We start from the raw sequence: 19,443 nt of genomic DNA on the forward strand, positions 1-19,443 counted from the left end.
ACTGCCACTGGCATAAATAGAGAGACTTCAAACACTTTCATGATTCCAACCTCATCCTGCCCACTGCATCCGTCTGAGTGCAAGGAAAGAACACGCAAGGCCATACCCAGCCATTTTCCCACCAAAACTAATAGGCAGAAATAAGGGAACTTTAAATAATGGTTGACAACCTAATGGTTACTAGTGACAGCCAGCAATTCAATCTGCACTGGAACGTTTGACTGACTCTTACAGAAAGTAAGATACAACAGCATTCTCGATGCCCTCTTGCACAAAAACATTGTTTTCTAATTTATTAAGAATGTATATTTTTGCTTGAATGAGCTCCACATCTGAGGCAAAGTTGTCCACACAAACAATAAAGAACATTTACACTTCACTGAGTAATAGGATCCTAAGTGTTTACTAATGAGGCTGGATTAGTCAAACCTCACAAGTAGACGGTAACTCTTTCAAATTTAAGTTTGGGCCTTAATGTGTCAACTTTGCATCTAACCCTGCTCTCTGAATACAGCAGTAATTGGAATGTGAATTTATGAATGCATGATTGAAAGATTTTATTATTTTTTTTAAATTGATGTATCAGAAATTGCTGGTTTAAGGCCCGAGCAGAAGTAAGAAGCTTCATAAATGCTTGGATTTATGGTTGACTGACAGAAGTATATTTCCTTTTTTGACCATATTAGGCTTTAAATTGTTTGCCATGTCGTCACGTTTTCTCCAACTTCAAAACAGGAAAACGCTTGGTTATGCAACCTAAGATGAAAAGGACATCATATTTAGAACTGAGTCATAGATAAGTGCTGTGATGACTATATATATTTTTTACTTTCAAAAATCAAACATGAAAATAATTTAGAGCAGATTTAGAGCAATCAATTTAAGTGGTTCCTCATAAAAAAAACAAAACAAAAAAAAACATTATTGAAATAAATATTTTTCTGCTTTGATGAACAGAAAAAATGCTTCATAAATGTTGAACTGTGTTTTGCAGTGTAGAAAATGCAGTTGGTTAAATATTCTAGATTTTGACAAAAGATGAAGAAATGCAATCCACATCCCTTAAAAAAATAATGTTTTGGAACAAATAATATTCACCAACTTCAGCGTCATAACTCACTTTCAGTGTAAGGGAATATTTTCTTACAGGGAGTGTAAGAAAATATTCTTTGTAGGGAGTGTGCCACAAAATTAAATTAATTGTATTTATCTACTGTATATGTATAATGATAGCAGATGATTAATCTAAATCTTCAAGATAATTGACTTATGTCACAAAACATATGTCCATATTTATTAGCAAATAATAATAAAAAAAAATTAAGTACTATTTGGAAAAAAGCAGAAAAATCAACTTCAGTGAAACACACAAAATCCAAATTGCTTTATGGAAACCCTGAGACTCTCTAAGACCTCCATTTTCCAAAATACTTAGGTATGCACCACTGCAAAGGGTTGTTATTGGCTCATCGATGGCGTGCCACAAGTGTGACCTGGCACAGACTCAGCCGGCTCGCGATAGCCCGTGGGGATGCTGCAGGATGTTGCGGTGTGAGGGGTTCCCAGGCTGGCAGACGTCCCAGATGAAGAGGGGGTGGTAGCATGACTGGTACTGTTGCCTCCAGGAGCAGGCTGTGAGATAATGCAGCGCTGATTAACTTCCTGTTCTCCTGGCCTAACGACCAGAGGCACCCAGGCCATGACAAGAATAAAGAGACTTAAGAGAAAAGATAGGAAGGGGAAGGGGCTGCTCTTCCGCTTTGTAACTTCTGTAATTTAACAGTGAAAAAAGCAATGAGACACTGGAAATTAAAAAACAAAAAAAAAGAAAAGCACGACTACTTTACTGACAGAGAAAGTATAAAAATGCATGGGGAATGTGTGAATTTGGTAAGGATAAGCGGGTACTGCTAATTAACTAATAGTAACACCACTTTCCTCCTTGTGTTTTTAACTAAATTACATCGGCGATCAAATGAATTCCTTTTCTTCCCCTGCGCTCATTTTGGGAGGGATAAATGGCAACAAGAAACTCGTTCAGTGACCTCTGCGCCTCTGAGCACCCAGCCTTTTCATCACTCTCGTCTTTAAAATTGAGCCAGAGCTTCTGTCTCAGTGGACAACGATAATATACAGGGCCACATGGCCTCGTATTAGGAAGAGTCCAAACAAAACAACTACAAACTACAAAAAAAGTACACCTCTACCTCCGGCTTTCTGCTCCCCCCCTCCCTATCTGAACAGATGCCAGGGATTATTCCAAGCCCCCGACCAGCCATAAAGGTGCAATAATCTTATGGCGAGGAAACAAACAAAAACAGACGTGCAGCCATTAAACAGCTGCAAGGAGACAAAGTTTGCATGGGGCGGCGTTATGAGAGGCTAGCGCGCGTTCAGGTTGAGCAAACACGCTTGAGGGTTAGCGCAGAAGGTGGGGAGGCGGGGGGAAATGCGTAAGCAGCACGCCGAACACTGATGGTGCATCAAAGTCAAAGCAGCTGCCGTCAGTGGGCTCTGAACTCTATCTGCTGACCTCGCTGCCTCTAGTCTGCTCTCCGTCGCTGGGGAGATATTCAGTGAAGGCTCTCTGAACACACACCTCCTACCTCACTTGGCCCTTAAAGTTAGAATCCACCTCATGTAAGATTGTTTGAACTTCGTCTCGTTACGCCTCAGTCCTCCCCTCTGACATGATCCTCACTAAAGCTTTATCTCCAGGTGTTGTTCTCCACAACGCAAATTAAGGCAAACTCCCATGCAAAGCAGATCTACATGAAGACGAAATCAACATAAGCTTGCGGCAAAACAGAAGCAGAGACACTAGCTGGTCCAATTGACAAGGTGGTTTGCAAGAAACGGGGGCCTTTCATTTTCCCGGGGAGACGACAACCCGAAACTATTTGTTGTAAGTGAGCCGTCTCATTTGTTTCTTTTGTCTCGGCAAAAGCTGCGACACTCTGTTAGCAGCGGCGGCCGCGTCTGAACATGACGGAGCAGTTTCAGAGCTGATGGAGACGTGGAGGTGCGCGTGTTTGTTCTTCTGTCTGCCATGCCAGAACCACAAGGTCTGATTACTGGTTACCTGTCTGTGCATGGCACTTCATTAACATGCTTTCAGGAGCTGTCACTCCTGCGCTCATCAACATGTTCTCTGTTCTCATATGCAACACGCACACACGCACACGACTACTCCACTCGAGGAAGTGTCTCTTTCCCATAAACGCAGAGGTGAAAAGGAAAGCCACCGTGAGAAAATTTCCGTTCCGAGATGACTGGCTTTTACTGTCTTGCTTTTCAAATGATATTTCCACTCTGAAGGTACAACATTTCCTCCAGAGAAAATCATCTTTGAAGCGTCTACCTATTTGAAATCAGAAATGACACTGAAATATTCATCCCCATTTTATGTCTTTGCATCAAGTCAGGATGCTAGGAGCGGAGGCCAATAAACTTTCAGGAAAACATGCATGTTTCAGTTCATCCTACGTCCTAATATTATTAGGTTTCACGATGACTTCAGCAGAAACTGCTCCTGAGTCTGATCCGATGAATTTTCCAAAGTCTGTGCACTTCAGACCTCAAAAAACGTCAGTGAGGGGAAAAAATGCGGTTCTGGTTTGATGGATACATTCCGATGCAGATTTACAGTCCCTGGATGACCAGAGTGTTCTCTAGTTCTATCAGCACCAACTTTGATTTATGTAACAACAAAGAGAGGTGCTGAGAGGAGCAACGCCTCAGCAATTGGATGACAAGCCTGATCCCTAGAAACAACCGTCACTATGCCATTAGATGGCGAGAGATGAGTCTTTTGGCATTATCTGGACAGATCAGACACCTGTCTCTAAACACCATCCATAATGTTTCTGCTTTCCTTCTGCAAGTTGGGCCTTGGAGTCGAGCAAAACAACAAAGTGAAAGCAACTCGGAATTTGAAAGGACATTTTCAACCTTGTTTTAAACGTGACGCACTTACAGCTGTCTGTCAGTAATTTAGAATAACACTGAATAGTAATTCCATTTAAAAACATAGTGATAAATATTTCAAGTTTTCTTCTGTTAATTTTGATTATTTGATCTTAAAGGTAATAATAATAATTTGAATATAAATAAAACCAGCATAATTAGCCAAAAACTATTATGACTTGGCCATTGTCCAGCAGGAAGTTGCTGACGTCATCCATCTAAGGAAGGCAAGTCACAAAAGGTCATTGCTAAAGAAGCTGGCTGTTCATAAAGTGCTCTAATGGAAAATTAACTGAGAGGAAAACATGGGAGAAGGTAGTGAGGCAATATCCATTCAAGATTTTGGCAAAGACATCAGAAGGGTCTCACCTGGACTAAGAAGAAAAAAGCAATGGATTTTCCTCAGTGCTTCAAAGCCCTCTTTTAAGTTTTGCATTTGCAAACCGAGGTCCCAGAGTTTGGTTGAAGTCCAGTCTGAAGTTTCCGGTCAGTGACGACTTGGGGAGTCAAGTCATCTATTCCACTTTGTTTCATCAAGACCAAAGTCAACACAGTGGTCTATCTGGAAATTGTAGGGTACCGCTTGCTTCTCTCTGCTGACAGCAGAGTTTCCAGCAGGACTCTGCCTCCGTCCACACTGGCAAAAGTACCAATACTGGTTTCAATGACCGTGGTATCATTCTGCTTGACTGGCCAGTGAACTTTCCTGACCTAAACCCCACAGAGAATCAAAGCAGTATTGTCACGAGGAAGACGAGAGACACCAGAAGGGACAATGGAGACGAGGTAAAAAGAGCTATTAAAGGAACCCAGGTTACATAAGGCCTCAGCAGGCTGATGGCCTCCATGCAGGACGCTGTGATTTAGGCTAAAGGAACCCCAACCCTTTATTGAACACATACTGTAAAGTACAGAACACAGTTTTCAGTAGGTTGGCATGTATTAAAAATGTGTTGGTCCTTGTTATATTCTAATTTTACAAGAAGAAAAACAGTTAGAATAAAAAAAAAACATAATTTAAATGTAATACTCTGGATTTAAAGTATTTACACAACAGTGTGTGGTATTTTCACTTTTGTATTCCGATTAATTGAGATGTACCCGTTTCCTAACTTTACAATTTAAGGGAACAATTAATAAAAAAAAAAAAAAAAACTAACAAAGCACAATGAATCATTCCTTACAAAGTCGGCTGCAGTCAGTCTTCATCACTCCACCAGAGGAAGAAAATAATTTAACTCTAAAAACATATGTTTGCCCATTACAGTATTGTTCCAGTTATATTGGTCCTCCAGTGACACTAATGAAAACGCACTTAATAAATAGCCATATTAGAAGAACTAAGTTTAGAAACAGTATTGATTGCAGTAAAAGCTCGAGCTAATGAAATGAATATGAGAGAGCAGAGTAATGTGAAGGAATAGATGGAGGGAAAGTCTGAGCAGAGCACAGCGCCTCCAGCCTGCCTTGTGGTGAAGTCTGGGGAATGCATCCTCAAAGCTTTGACCTTGCCCTGCACTTGAAAGCAGGAAGTGGAGGAGAAAGGGAGGGGTTGTAGGGAGGAGGGGTGGGGAGGCGAGCAAAGGAGGGATACAGTGAGAGGAGCCCTCCCTTATGACCTGGGTTTTTACTGTCGAGTGCCAGGTCATCTGATATTTCCTCCAGGGCAGCCCAGGAAACCAACCTTACCAGGGCCAGGCACAAATGGACTTGTGATGTGTTTGGGGAGGGCAGAGGGGTTTGCTGAAGCACCAGGCAATCACGAGATTACAGTCCCACACACACACACACACACACACACAAAAAACTAATGCAATTAGACACAGATGGAGATGAGCAGAGGAGAAGAGGATGAAGGAGGAGGGTTGGGGAGTTACTGAAAATGGAGAAGATAATCAAAAAGGAGAGAAGAGGAAAAAAGATTGAATGTTTTTTTTTTTTTTCTTCCCCCCATGACAATAAAAATGGATTTAAAACAGTAGAAGTGTGACGGCACAGTGATTAGAGAAAGTGTGCTTTGGTTCGATTCTGCAAGCAAAAGCACCTAGGTTGAATATTATGGCTCGTTTTTTTTTTGTTTATACTTCATGAATTCTTAATGCACAGGCAATGATGTATCACACACCATATCTTCGCAATCTCGTATGGTCATATTTCCCTTTTTTTTTTTTTTTTTTTTTTACGACCGAGAAAGCATCCAGATAGACGGGCGGAAATTCCAGCCACCTGTAACCTGCAGCTAGCCTTAAAGACAGTCTGAATACGTGTTATAGGGGATGCAGAGGATTCACTATGAAGACAAATGGTCAGGGTAGGCGAAAAGAGGCAACTTAATGGAGACGAGGCAGGAGAGAGGGAGAGTCAAAGTGAGAAAGTTTGGAAAGTGAAAGTAAGCTACAATAGAGTTTCCTGTTGACAGATGCACTTGGCATCTGGTGGAGAGGAATGAGGCTATTCTACGAGTCCCTGTGCTGGGTTAAAAATATGCCCTCTACACCATGCTGCTCATAAGGATATGCATGGGGCCTCCCTCCTGACAGGGAGGAGTGGAAGTCACACTGTGTCCACTCTGTTACTCCACTGTGAAGAGAGAAAGAGTTGTTGTGCACCGTCTTCCATATAACCGGTAGGCCATCCTGCATTGTGACAGCTGATGAGTTGGGGGGTCGGGGATAATGATGATTGGATAAATCTATAAGGGCATTGATATCAAGATAAAAATTATATTTACATTCATTGGACAACACCGTTCACATTTATCTGGACCTTAAGTATGGATGTGTGAAAAGGTTTTGATATAATTTCTCAGTAAATTATGTGATAGTATAAGAACATTTTAGAGGGGAAAAATAGTAAAAAAAATATATTTTTTTTTAACAAAAATCACCACTTTTACAATTATTTGTACCCCTGTTTCAAATAGTTTGTGCAACATAGAAAGACAGCATTTAGTTTTCTCCAATAATAACATAATATTGGAGCATTGAGACAGAAAGAGCTTTGACCTTTCTTTGCACAATTTTCCTAGACCCTCCAAATGGTGGGTGGTTTAAGTTACCGTATTTTCTGCACTATGAGGCACACCTTCAATGAATGGCCAATTTTAAAACTTTCACATAAAGAAACATGATTTGTATCAATAAATTGCTCACAGAAAATGCATTTAGTCATACTTTCAAATATATTGCTATGTAATGATGCTGTCATTGAACAAACAGTGGAGGAAATGGTAAAACTGACATTTCGGACAGGTTTGATGTTTTTTTTTAAACATCACTAAATCGGAATTTATCATGACAATTATAAATTAAATTCTTACCATAATAATTAATAAACAGTATGACAAATGCCTGCCCCTAGATCATCCTAATAGGACTTAGGTTTTAGGAGTAAGGTGTCCATGGATGAAGGTTTATTTTCTGCCTGGGGAATAATCTGTGTCGACTGGCCATATGTTTTGAATTAATATCCTGCTGATACCCAGTGATGACTCTTTTTCAGTTTTCTGGCAGAGCACACCGGATTTTTTTAAACACCTCGTGGTATTTTCTAACATGCTCATAGTATGATTCACAACTGATGTCCCACAGTAACACAGTTCCTCTGCTGTACTGAACAGTGGACGTGGGCTGTGCTCTTATTGAAAAAACGTTCGATATAAATCTGGTCAAACTCTCGGGTGGCAGCGGCTCAGAGGGTTGCGAGTTCAAACCCCTGTTCATCTCTAATGCAGCATTTGTCACACCGTACATCCCTGCGGTTTTCACTTCTTTTTTTTTTAAAGCAACACATTTGCAGGGTTAGAGGTCAAGATGTCGGACAATCTTATTTTTTTTCATCAGACAATATTGATTTATTAATTTATAACACTGAATTGGAATAAATTTATTGACTATAAAGGCTGGACTAAAAGAAAAAAAAATGTGTGTATGATTATGCCACTGCAATAAAAGATGAATTACTTGTAAGACGTTTTACATATCCTTAATGGTGTGCCAATAAACATGGCCAGCGCTGCAGCTCTCCACTATACATCCACATCTTTATCCTGAAGTCTTGGCCATATGGTGGGAGCAGTCTGAAGCAACATGGCTCTGTTTGTCCGACTCGCTGTGTGCCCTTCGATCGCCTGCAGTCCTGCTTTCTCTAGCATTACAAAACATGGAAGGCGCAAAACAAACCATCCTCTGGCCTACATTATACATAGTTTTGGGATCAATCTGGCATCGATTCTGGATAGTGATGCCTTCCAGTAGCTGGTCAATGCTTATCTTCACCTTTCTGCTTGGCATGCTGGTCATAAGACTGGTCTGATAAAAAAAACAAAACAAAAAAAAAAAAAAACAAGGCATTCTCATGGGTGGAGGACTCATCTCACTTCTCAACACCTCCCTGCTCCCACAATCAATGTTAGCTACAGCAGCTGCTCTGCTGTGTTTACTGTACTGCTTCTTTATGCTATATATGCTAGAACAAGTATTTGCAGCAGTGACAGCAATAGCAGGGGAGCGGTTTAATTTGGGAAGGTTGTTGTTGGAAATAAATGTGTTTTGTTTGCGGGAGGTAGATCAACATCAGCCTGTTATATTGACTGCAGGCATTTTCTGTCATTTGTGAGAGAAGTCAAAAAGAAAGAACATCGTTGAGAAAAAATAGCAATTCATTTGAATCGCAAGATGACCCACTCAACCGTAGCTGAAGTTCTGCATTAGGCCACAAATTTCAATCATGGTTTTATCTGACCAGAGCACTTTCTTTCACGTGTTTGGGATTTATCATGGCTTTCTGTCAACATCGGTCTTCTTCTTGCTAATGTGAGGCTGCTGGGACGGAGTGGGCGGAGTATTAAAATGTGGGTTTGATCCCAGATTTTCCTACCATAGTATGAGAATATGTTGGTCACTTAACCGAAAGTCCCAACTGATTCACATATTGGTGTACAAGAGCGTTGTGAGTGTGGCCGGGTGAATTAGAGTGTACAAAAATGACTAGAAGAGCTCTATATAAGTTCAGTTCATTTATAATCTATTTTAATTAATACTGAGAATCTGTCAGTATTACAACAGTAATACCTGAGCTGTGGACCTCTGCAGCTCCTACAGAGTTGCCATGGACCTGTTCACTGTTTTTTTTATAATACTCTTAAAAATTATGTCTTTTTAAATATTCCCCAACCTATTAGTTGAGGTGCAGGGACATGTACCAGGATGAGATGATTCAGGATTCACTAACTGTTTTTATACATAAAAAAATATTCTAGGGTGAACATCACTATGATTAAGTGTCTTAGAAACACAAACAAATAAAAAAATAACGAATCAATGCATTTTAGTGCTCCTGATACTTGGATTTAATGTACGTTTCTTTTATTTCACTAAATGAGAAAGTTGCCACGTCATGCTGTTGGGAAAGATTAGAGAATAAGACACAGATCAGCCAAAAGAGCCGACTTTAATGCCATGGCTTCTGTCTATGATGTTTTTTTTTTTTTTCAAAAACTTTGAGTACAACATCAACTTTGAAAACTCATAAGTGTGAATAAGAATAAATCAGCAGCCATGTACACTGAGTGAGGAGTCATCATAAAGTTGACTAAGATGAAATACATCCATCTTCTTGTCAGCCATGATTAAGGCGTGTTGTAACTCAGTGTTTGTTACTATGCACAGGACCCATATGGGACCACCCATTGTATCCGTGACAGCCGTATGTACAGTGATGATTGCACTATCATTTTTTTTACTCTTCTTTCTCTCCCTCTATTTTCGAAGGTCTCTAACCTCTAACACGTCTCTGAGACGTGCTGTAGTATCGACAGGAATATAAAGTACGGCGTTCCTCAAAAAGGAGAAAAATCCCATAAAGGGCTTTACTATATTGCGTTAGCACACGGTGTCCAGCCTTGCTCCTGATGGCCCAGGGCTGCCTGACCTCTTGTGCCTGCGCTGCACGTCCTTTTCATCAGCTATGCAGCTGGATGGGTGTTTAGCTCTGTTGACAGCCAAACCAAGGAGAGCAGAGGGTGGCCAAGTCTGTGTGATCATGAACTCCCCACAACCTCGCTACCAAGACTCCGGGCTGTTTCGTCGCCTCCGTTTCCCAACTTTTCTTCCGTCTAAACTGTTCGCCAGAGGACAGAAGCGCCGCGGGAGGAGTCAAAATTACAACATGCGTCTCCTCGATTTCCAATTCTTTCCTATATGTCTTTTTATCTGACGTGTGCTTTTATTTTGGTAGACAGCCGATATTGGAAGTGCCATGTCTGATTGAACAGCCAACAGCTAGATGGTCTGTTTGATTCCTATTACAATTTCAGTGTTTGAAGGAGCGCGGCTATAAACGGTACATTTTTGCCTTTCTTATTCTCCCTTTGAAAACGGTCTCACAGCTAAAATCCAAAGAGAAGCATTAAATGTCACAAAATATGATTAATGTATTATTCTTTTCAGAGAAAGAGACATTGTGGGAATCTAAAGTCAAATATAGCCAAAATGTTCCCAAAAGTCATGGAGAGGCACATTTATGCATGAATCAAGTGATAGTGGGTTTCAGAAGGTCAACACATCGCTTATCAATCACCTGATGTCACAGCTTTCATTTTAATGCTCATTCTAGACTGATGCAAAGGCAGAAGAGTGGAGCTCAGATTTTCCCACATTCAACACACAGGATTCAGCCTTGTGTGGTTCTGAAAGCCTATTTATTTCAGGCTCTAAAATCAATTAATGCTGGCATTATCCTTTGAATTGCACTATTCACTGCAGCCAAATGAGCAGGGCACCCTTGCATGAAAGCAATTTTGACTTTTAATCCAAGAACCCTCCCCAACCGGAACCACCTACAGGTCAATCTCCAGAACTGCAGATATCTGTTACTGTGCACAAGAGCACGAGTACATGTGCAAGCTCTTGGCTTCTGTGACAAGAATGCGCTTATGAGTTTGAAGCGCGCTGCGTGGCGTTTGGGCGATGTGCAGACAAAAATCCTCAATTCTCTCCGGTCTCTCGCTGGCATCACATGAAGAAATCACAGATAAATGCAAAAATGATGAAGTAGGTCTTGGAAAAATGGTGATAGGTAGGGAGAATAGAGAGCTGGGGAAGACAAAAGAGGTAGATAAGAGGAAATCCAAGAAATAAAATCCCGCTGAGGTATTTTATGCATAAAAGTGCTAAATAAGATTTGCCTAATCAGCATTAATATCTTAGCTATGGGAGACGAAACACTGATTTGCAAAAGTATTCATACCTGTTGAACTGCTTGTCATTTTGTTACATTAAAACCACAAACTTCAATGTATTTTAATCGGCAGGTTATTTGAGAAAACAAGAGAAAATAATACATGTTTTGTTTTTCTCTCTTTTCATTTTAGCTGAACAAATATGGAAAGTGTTGCATAATTGCTTTTTTCTGATGCATGAACCCTCCACCTCTGTCCTCAAACTTCATTCGCCTCCTTTTTTGCTCTAATACCCTTACATAAAACACAGTCACAAGTTACCATGCTAACACACAGGGCAAGGATAGAGTTGTGGAGCAGCTTAAAGAAAGGCAAAGCCAAAACATTCGATCCAACGCTGAGTATCTCACAGAAAATCAATCAATCTATCATTCAAAAATAAAGAGAATATGATGAAACTGCAAGCCTTGTAAAATCTGGACGTCTACCCGGCAGGTCAAGCAAAATAAGCAGTAGAAAGAGAAAACGCTAAGAGGACGTTGATAACTCTAAACTCTAAAGTAGATGTATTTTGACAGGACGACTATGAGTCATATGTTTGACAAATTGGGCCTTGCCGAGACTCGCTTGTCACAAGTCTTGAGGGGTAAAACAGAAAACCTGGGGAAAAAGTTACTCTGACCTTTTTTATGTATCACAACATCTATAAGTAGTTATGGCAAAAATAATAAAAGTAGTAAGTTATGTTCTGGCAACAGATTGTGTGGCTGTGACGGCATCCCAATGCAGTCACAACCACACAATCAAAAATAAATTTCTTGTAAACATAAACAAAAACAAATTAAAAAAAATCAACACAGAACAACTTACTGAATAATCTACACCAGAACACCAGTAAAATTAAGTAGGTATATTTTATTGCTAAATGCCAAACAATAACTGCATTCAACCATATTTTTTAATTTTATTGATATTTATTGCTGACTTCAGCAACAATGGGAAATATAAATATCCTTTATTGTCCCACAGTGGGGAAGTTGTGGAAGTTGTGGAGTATAAATACAGTAAAAGTTATGATACTGACAGTATTTCAAGTTTTGGAGTTTCTAAACATAATTATGTTAAATTTATCATCATCAAAATAAAGCAAGGCTGTTATGACGATAAAAACAATAAAAAATAAATAAAATAAAATAAAAAAACGGTATTATTATTGCCCATGCCTACGATGCCTAGTGGAAAACCAATGTTACATTGTACTGAGCAAACCACTCGAACCATAAGACAAGGCGATGGCGGTTCATGCTGATGCTTCCCTTCAACAGGGACAGAGAAACTGATCAGATGTTTTAGGAAGATGAATGAAGCCAAATCCAGGGGGGAAAAAAATCAGAAACTGAGACTTTTAGCTTTTACCTGTGAGACAATTGCGGCAAAATGAGGTTCAACAAAATACTGCATCAGGAAGGTTAAATACAAAAGTGCAACACACTTTTCAAATTTGCAGGAAAAGATCAAATGATCAAATGAAACCTCGTTTAATTTTTCTTTCACTTCCCAACAATGTACTACTTTGTGTTGATGCTTTGTGTGAACACCTAAATACACATTGCTGTTTGAGCTAGTATGTTACATAAATGTACTTCCACCAGGCACAGCATAATTATAACTGTCCTGTCCATCCACAAAGAGTGACACGCTGAGCTCTTGCAGGAAGGGGAAAAAAGACATGAATACAGGAGAAGTCTGAAATTTTCACCAGAGAGATGACCACATCCCCGCTCAGGCCAATTAGCCAGCAGAAACTCTTTCATTTCCCGAACAACTTGTCAGCATGAAAGGATCACCCTTTGTCTGTCAGACTCGTGCTTTTATCCTCTTCTGCTACGTCCTGCACACAGTTAGTCCAGCAGGAAAACACGCGCACAGGCGTGTAACCCTTTAATTCAGCCAATGAACAACTTACATTCCTGCGGCTCCCTGCTCTGTTCCTGTCATCTCTCGGTTTGCCTGGCAGCGCACGCACCTCAGCAGAGCAAACATATTCACGTATGACCAGTAACCGCAAGCGCAGACGCTCACACGATAGAATACCAGTCAAATCCTCGCATGAACAGCTTTCATTTTATCTCCCCTCAGCTGCTGCCATCGCTCCGACTTATGTGATTGTTAGTTCAGAGAGAGGACTTTTCTTTAATTGAAGTGAGCGTGAGCAGATGAGCGTGTTGCGTGTGTGTAGCGATCTGTCCAAAGCATCGCCTGACCATGGCTGTATTGTTTGGCCTATCAGACAAGCTGTCAAGTACTCTGCCTCCCTCCCTCCCTCTCGACTCTCTGCCGCTTTGTGTTGACATTACAATAACGGAAATATGGGACTGTGAAGGTCACGGATGCCTGAAGCCGAACCGACCGGCAAAAGCCAGCGTTCACATTTCCTCACGCCAGACACATACATTACGCTAACAATCCACCTAAGATGCAGTCAATGGGCACTCAACACGAGCAATAATCACATTCAATGACATTTTTACTAAACTGACATTAGAAAAAGCTGAAGTGGATCTCCAGAGCGCAGCTCCATAGATTTCCCCATTGCTCTTTCCCCCCCCCCGACAAAGCAAACTTCCCTTAACTTTTCTCCTTCTATCTGCATACTGCCATCTGCCTCTTACACACTTTCAGTCTCTCTCACATCTCTCCCCTCTGAAAGTTCGGCCCGTTGAGAGGGGCTGCTCTTTGTGAAGGCTGCACTCGCAGACGGTCAGAGATCGATCAACCAGACACTCCGATGTCCTGCTCCTTTTGTGAGCCCAATCTGGCTCTCAGCACCTCTCCTCTGTTTATCTCCCACACGTCTCTCGCTGGCTGCATGCTCTTAATTAAACATGCCGCATGGCTATTAATTGTCAACCAGATTCAATTTGTTCCCCGGGCACGCCATGAATGGGCCTCTCCTCCCAGAACAAAGGTGTCCGAACAACCGTGTCAGAGTTGGACAAAAGGCCCACGGCATCACTTCTATCTCAAACAAGCGGAGCTGCTACCAAGCAGCAGGCAGCCATTGAGCGAGGTGTTATCCACGCAGGTTCCCAAGAAAAGGTGCTCAGTGACATTTAGACAAAAATGGAGGAATTTTATCACAGTTTAGCCGATATACTTTTTCAAATGAGCTTAATTCTCTTATAGATATATTTTCTTTCTTTTGCAAACCCTTCAGAGATATCTTAGAAGTTGGCATGGGCTGGTTACCAGTGTAAAGGTACAAAAGAATAGTCACTTACTTTCTATTGTACACAGGTTGAATTGCTTGTTAACACAAATGGCGAGTCAGCCGATCACATGGCAACAACACAATGACAACTGGATTTAGTGAAAACGTTTTGCTGAAGCACAAACGGAGCATCAGACTAGGAAAGAAAGGACTTTTTTTAAGTGATCATTGAACATGCCGTGATTGTTGGTGTCAGACTTGCTGGTCTGAGTTTTCCAAGAACTGCTGATCCACTGGGATGTTCACATACAACCGTTTATAGAGAATGGTCCCAAAAAAAAGAGAATATATCCAGTGACTGGCCATTGAGTGGACAAACCTGCCTTGTAGGTGTCAAGAGGTGAGGAGAGAGTGGGCAGACTGAATTCAAGATGACAGAAAGTAACCAGTCATTACAGCCAAGGAATATGGAACCATTCTTGAAAGCTCAACCTTGAAGCAGATGGTCTGCAAAAGCACAGGCCCGAACCAGATACCGCTCCTGTTAAGTATGGAACATAAAACTCAAACTGCAGGGATTCAGGTGATGGTGATGTACTTGTATAAGGGTATTTTCGTGGTACACATTGAACCTTTTAGTAAGCTAACTTTTTCTGATAAAAGGTGCTTTATAAAAAGCATTGATCACAAAGTGCTATATAAAAGAAAACTAAAATGGCTAAACTTTCCTTTATTGCACACTGTGATGTTCTCATTTTTATGTACTCATCATGTATAGCAATTTGAACGATTTTGCTGCTGTACAAATAAACTTGCTTTGCCTTTAGCACCAACTCAGCCTACCTTACTGTTGCTGCTGGTCATGTCCATCCCTTAATGACCACACCGTAGCCCTCTTCAGGTGGTTATTTCCAGCAGCATTTTATTAAAGGTCAAATCATTTCAAGCTGTCTTCAATAACATGGTAATGAATTCACAGTACTCCAAAGGGGTCCACAGTCAGTAGATCTCAATACAATAGAGCTCCTGATGTACTAGAACGAGACATCTGTGTCATGGACATACAGGGAACAAAACTTTGTGATGTGATGTTAATGTGGAGCAAAATCTCAGAGGAATGGTTGCTACACTTTGACGAATCCATAAAACCTGAGGCAGCTATGAAGGATAGAAGGGAACAACATTTTTGTGAAGATGTATATCCTGATTTCAAAACGTATTTTAGAACTAAAGATTCCACGTTTAATATCCTTAAAATTAGTTTCCAGAGAAAATGCTGAAGTGACCAGAATATCTGATGTGCTAATTAAATCACAGAATGTATGTACTCCTTGTATCACTATGCTGTGTTGCTGCGCACTGGTGGCAAGCTTTGTTAAAAAGCAGATTACCATACTTCTAGTTTTTTTTGTTTTTTGTTTTGCACAAAGACAACTTTGGTTGTTTCAGAATCAGAATAGAGGGTTATTGTGTAGAAACCTAAAGGGCACCAGTAAAACAGTTGAAAAAAAGTCTGCAGGCACCAGGAGCATTTCTACCATGAAGCTAAACCCAGTCAACAATTATCAGCCTCCAATTATTGTGTTCCTCTTAATAGGACAATGGCAAAAGGGCACAATTTCTGGCTCAACAAGCATTTGAAACTACTCCCAAACTGAACAAGTTTTATTCTGGTAAACTTCATTAGATTGATGGGGTTTTGTTTTGACAGAATAATTTTTTTAAAATCAAAATAGCCATTACGTGGGATGCCAATATTATTATTATTATTACTATGTTGTGTTGTTTTAGCAGCAGTATGGTTAATTGTCTCTGCTCAGTTCGAATGGAAACAGATAAATCCTTTCATACCCTTTAGTTTTCAATGTATGTGTCAATACTGTGATATTTTTACTCAAGGTTATCATAGCAAGAGAATCTCATACCAGCCCAAATCTATTTGGAATCATACAAATAAATAACCCTTGGGTTGCTGAAAGGAGCAAGCAGAAGCCAATGAACAATACAATTTATAGCCATGCATCAACGTAACTGGAGGCTGCTCCAGCATTGAGCCAGAGCCCACGGAGCCAAAATATCCATCCCCTTTGCAATTCCATCAGCTGTCCCACCTCTCAGTCACCCCAGCCATCACCCCATTCAGTGCTCCCTTTCCAAAGTCCAAAAGCTACAGGGCCCAGGCTGGTGCCAAAAAGGTCTGGCTTGGGTTACCATGTCACATAAAGGCAGAAACCAACCCGTTCTGAGCCCTCTGAGTCACACGCAGAGCAAAACCCAAATCAAAAAGCTCATATAAACTCACACTGAGACCTACATTCCATTGTGTGGCAGGCCTTGTTCAAACACCATGTTGTAGAATTTTTAATAGAGTTTGACGAAGGTGCTGTAGCATACGGAGAGAGGAGATGTTTTCCCTAGTGGGCTTCTGTGCTTGCCTCTTCAGCAATCCCAATATTTTTGCTGCTGGTGAAATTCACAGAGCATTTGAGGAATTACTTATTTAAAAGATAAGGTTTCCTCTGTTGTCAGCAAAAAAGAAAAAAAAAAAAAAGAAAAAAAGAAACACTTCTTGTCCATAAGAGGCAAAAACCAATGCGGTGTGAAATCAAAGGTCACCCAGAGACAAATAGCACTAACAGGCAGGAGCAGGGGTGACAAACGCTCCCTCCATGCGCTCCCCAAATTAATTAAGACCGGAGATTTAACGTAGCATCTCTCTCACAAAGGAGAACAAGCAGCCGTGTTATTGTTAAAGCAGGACTTCTAAAAGAACAACGCTCCTCTTTTCACTGTGGTAATCACAGCATGTTTACCCATGTCTCCTAAATGACTGCTTCATTGAATGTTTTATGTGGCAGCTTTGAGAAGTCATTGATCTCTGTCTAGGCTCTGAGACACCTCCGTCGAGTCTGCTTCAGCTACATAAGTCCACCTGCTTTCAGCCCAGAATCCTTGGGGCAATGCATTGAATGTCTTACCCCAGGCAGCCTGCTAATCCGCTGCATTCGCAGGTGTCTCTGTCTGGCCGCGAACACAAGATAAGCACAAGCCTGAAGGAGACAGCGAAGGCCAATAGACACGAAGCGCACAGGCGATTGTGCCTTCGCACCAATCCACAGCCAGTCGGCCAGCAGAGGAGACGGGCTGAAAACAGCAGGTCTGAGACCGGGCCCGAATAATGACACCTCATCTGGGAGCACCCAGCGAGAAACATCTGCATCCCCTTATCTCCACAATGGCTTCACAGTCAAAGCGGCAAGCTGATCATTTATTGGATTACTCCGCAGTAAGCTGCTGTCTAATGTTCACTCACAGATTAGTGTGGTGGAAATGTTTACACCAAGCGAACCGGGGCAAAAAAAAAAAAAAAAAAAAAAAGTTGTCTCGTCTTAGATAAGAACGAGGGACCGGCATGGTGGCCCGAGGCATGGCTTCAACTGCACTTACCTAGCATTGATTCCAGCTACAATTTTCAGTGAGCCAGTCGTGCTTGAGAAATTTTAACAAGCTAAGGTTTAATTAGTCCAAGAGAGTAATTTTGAGACATATAATGCCGAACGGTATCGCTACAATTAAAGCATTGAGCCAGTATTAAGGTGGAAGCACAATGCTCTTTAAATACAGTCAGGGGTCTAAGTAAGGAAGATTAATTTAATTTCAATAAATGTTGAATGGTCACAGTTTGGGCCAATTAATTTTACACGATGTAGTTGACTCCGGACAGAAAGCCTGAGAGAAATAAAAGTTTGGCTAATTAGATTTCCTATCAAGGGCAGTCACACCAACACTACATAACATCCAACAAATGTATTGCTTTAACAAACGCTTCATTTATACTGCATTAACAATGAGGGCTCCATGTCCTTGATGTTGGTGAAATATGGAGAGGGGAGCTCAGATCGTACCAATCACGTGTAAGGGCACGCTCAGCTGTACCTTTTGGCCTTTTAATGGTCATTTATTGTTCATCAAGTGTGCGTGTGGGTGAGAGCCCGCAGGTCCCTACGTGTGTTTTATGAGTTGTCTCCTCCAGTTGGGGGCAGCACTGCCCTGGCCTCAGTGGCTCCATGCACTCATCCATCCCACGTCTTGTCTAATTAAACATCGTTAACATTCATCCCAAGGTCTTATGCAGATGAGCACAGAGGGAATGTGGTGCACTGCGCATTAAGAAAACAACTCGGGGGGTGGCAGGGAGGTGAGCGCTGGGATGAGATGGGGTTGTAACCGAATTGAGACGTGCCTGGATATCTCCGATTTGACCTCATTCATCAATTAATTACCACCATTAGTAGGAGGTGATGTGGAACCAAAGCTGAAATCACTGCACCGTGGTATCTCCACCACCAATTTGTTGTCCGCATGTGCGTGCGTTTGTGTGTGTGTGTGTGCGTGTGTGTGTGTATATGTGTGTGCTCTTGAAAGACAGGATCCCATTAAGAAGTGATCCAGGTAAGTTTGAGTGTGTCTGTGTGTATGTGTACCTACTCTATGACCAGAAAGGCAGACGTGTAGACAAAGTGACAGGCATCAGGCCAAACTCTGCCATCGCTGTCTCCTCAACAGAGCTGTGATCGCAGCTCAGTCCTGTCATGTGGCTGTCTCTCCATCATTCACAGTCATACAAACACCATACAATCACACCTCACCACTCTGCAGCCGTGCAAACACCTACCATGGCCCTGTCTTGAAAGGCCCCCTTTGTTCTTTATAGAACAGTCGCTTGCGGTGCATTTGGGATGGGAACTTGAAAAACAAGCGGTAACTGTGCCCTTCCTTACATGTTGACTTCCCTAGTTTATCCCAGGAGTCATAAACCCAGTTGTCTGATATTCGCACAAAACAAGAGGAAAATAATTTTAAGAGTAGTGCATCATCACAAGCAACTGAAATTAATAAAAGTTGCATCAGCAAAACATTTTACAATTAAATTTCATACCTCAATAAGATTACTTAAAAAAGTGCCATGGTATTCATACATATTATACATATGAGGACAACTTGTAGGAGTTCCTGGTAGCAATATGTAAAAACCCTTAAATTATTTTATTACTATACCATTATTGCACAAGGGAAAATAAAACTA

At 41.2% G+C, this 19,443-nt stretch overlaps 1 protein-coding gene across 6 annotated transcripts in view; it reads right to left on the bottom strand.

Moving 5' to 3' along the window:
- Nucleotides 1–19,443, bottom strand: part of camta1a (calmodulin binding transcription activator 1a) — a 412,799-nt gene that overhangs the window by 245,320 nt on the left and 148,036 nt on the right. The window lies entirely within an intron of this gene.

This window comes from Poecilia formosa, unplaced genomic scaffold, assembly GCF_000485575.1.
Source record: "Poecilia formosa unplaced genomic scaffold, Poecilia_formosa-5.1.2 Scaffold120, whole genome shotgun sequence".
In the NCBI taxonomy this organism is placed as follows: domain Eukaryota; kingdom Metazoa; phylum Chordata; class Actinopteri; order Cyprinodontiformes; family Poeciliidae; genus Poecilia; species Poecilia formosa.